The sequence below is a fragment of the Pteropus vampyrus genome, unplaced genomic scaffold, assembly GCF_000151845.1.
Source record: "Pteropus vampyrus isolate Shadow unplaced genomic scaffold, Pvam_2.0 Scaffold27, whole genome shotgun sequence".
Classification (NCBI taxonomy): domain Eukaryota; kingdom Metazoa; phylum Chordata; class Mammalia; order Chiroptera; family Pteropodidae; genus Pteropus; species Pteropus vampyrus.
The window spans coordinates 177,277-179,471 of NW_011888808.1; the positions used below are offsets into that span (position 1 = coordinate 177,277).

General features: G+C 47.6%; 1 protein-coding gene and 1 non-coding gene across 2 annotated transcripts in view; both read right to left on the minus strand.

Moving 5' to 3' along the window:
* The window catches only part of MYO10 (myosin X), a 207,480-nt gene that overhangs the window by 103,556 nt on the left and 101,729 nt on the right, over positions 1 to 2,195 (minus strand). The gene's annotated exons all lie outside the window — the stretch shown is intronic.
* On the minus strand, positions 1,235 to 1,353 carry LOC111737496. Its single transcript, XR_002779454.1, has one exon. It is a non-coding gene; the product is annotated as a 5S ribosomal RNA (ribosomal RNA).

Genomic DNA, 2,195 nt, shown 5'->3' on the forward strand with positions numbered 1-2,195 from the left:
TGTTTCCTTCCCCTTAAAGAGAGAGGCTGACAGAGGCAGGCTGAGGGGGGGGGGGGAGGAAACGGGAATGAGAAAGGCACTGTTCTGTCTTTCATATTCATATAATTCTGATTTGTTTCAAAAGCAAGGACCCATGAATGAGAGTTGCGAGTAAAAATTCAGTAAGAACACAATCCCTGACTATATTTTTCTGTGTGGCACCTGTAGACAGCACATAGCACACCGAAGAGCTGTCAGAAGGTTTCAGTGAGTTGATGCCTGAAAAGTTCTTGGCACAGTGTCCAATGCACGGGTTAGTCATTGTTTCCTACCCATCTTCAATCAGACACCACACAGTGTGAGTGGCAAGGGCAGTGTGAGTGCCTCCCGAATATGCTGCTGGGGCCCCTCTGTTTCCCTTCCCTGGAGTTTCCATGAGGGGTCCCCCCGCACCCACCCCGCATGCCTGCCCCACCTCCCACCACAGGAGCGCAAGTGGCTTCTCCAACAGGTGAACTGAAAGGGCTGGTCTGCGCCTCGCCATCTGGGACCTGGTTTCCCACAGTGACTGTGGCCACCAGTTACCTGCCTGCACCCACAAGCAGGTGGGTCTAATGTGGGGCTTCCGTGTTAGCAAACCTGACTGGCTGGGGGGCTAAGCTGCCATATGGCTGTCCATCTGTCTCCCGGGCCTGGCTTCCACTGAACTGGAAATCCGATGGTGAGGCAGAGTCTTGTCATCCTCCCCACATCCAAACACTCCCTTCCTCTTGAAATAGTATAATTATTTTGCCACAAGTTGGGACTAGAAGGGCATCTAAAACAGATGTCAAAATCGTCTTTCACTCTGGCCATTCTGTTTAGCACACTACTGGTTCTCAGTAACCGCCATGCTCCACGAGCGAATGCCGGAGACAAACGAATGAACTGCCTGGAGACTCCATGGAAACCTCAGGGCAAGTGACATCTGTCTGCCCTGGAGACCATCCAAGGGTGTTCTGATTGTCGCTAGAACAGGATTCTGATATAAGTAAATGCGAAGATCCAATGGGATGTCATTAGGCTATAGGTGATGAGGCCAATTTGAATTCATAGAAATTAAGAACTATTTTTAAAGAAATAGATGCAATTTGTTTTAGATGGTTCCTAGTAATAATTTTTTTTTTTTTTTTTAAGGCAAGGTGACTCTTGGTTGACTTCACAGATTGCAAGGACCTTGTCAGCTTACAATCCCTTATTTTTTTTAAATGTTTTATGCCTACAGCACCTGGTCTTCCTAGGTGGTCTCCCGTCCAAGTACTAACCAGGCCCAACCCTGCTTAGCTTCCGAGATCAGACAGGATCGGGCTTGTTCAGGGTGGCATGGCCGTAGAACAAAAGTTTTGATAGTGGGCTTCTGGTAGTTTAATTTTAATAAATAAGATCAAGCTGAAATAAATATATCAAGACTCTGTCTCATTAAGAAAATTAAAATAAGCATGCCCTTCTGACGGTCCCTTAACAGACACGTAACAGTCCCTTTTCTGTAGCCAATTCAAAGGTACGCTTGGGGAGTAGCCACTTAAAATCACTAAAAATTCTTCAGTTGGGAGATTCCATCTAGAGTAATCATGTTATAGTAGAGAAAACCAGAAGCTTGTTCAAACACGCAAGCCTTCTACCTAGTGCCCTAGAACATCAAACATTTTAATTGGAAAGAACTATGCAACACTCCTGGAAGTCAACGGGACTGTGCCTCACAATCTGAATAAACCGAAGAATAATTAAGACAATTAAAAAAAAGAAACAAACAAACAAACGGAGTAATTATTCCAAGGACAAGAGCCAATAAACGTGGTACAGCCCGCTTTTCTAAGTGAGCCCTTCGTGTTTCTTGACAGCTGGAGCTATTGAGCTATTGAAAACGGAAAATTCCATCTGAGTGTTCAGGTACCTGTACATTTTTTTTCCATGCATGTGCTCAGCAGGTCTTGTGTTTGAGAAGCTGGGCGGGACAGCGCTGCTGGCGGAGCCACCAGCAGGTGGGTGTGGAATGCTGGGTCTCCAACGGTGCCCCCTCCAGCCCTGTGCCAGCCTCGTGGGTGGCTGGTTACCTGATGAGGACACACTGGTTGTCGTGGCGCTTCCACAGGCAGCGGTAGCACTCGTTGGCAACGGCGAAGACGTGGGGTGGAAGCTCCCCCAGGTGGCACTTGCTGTAGCCCTCCATGGTGGCA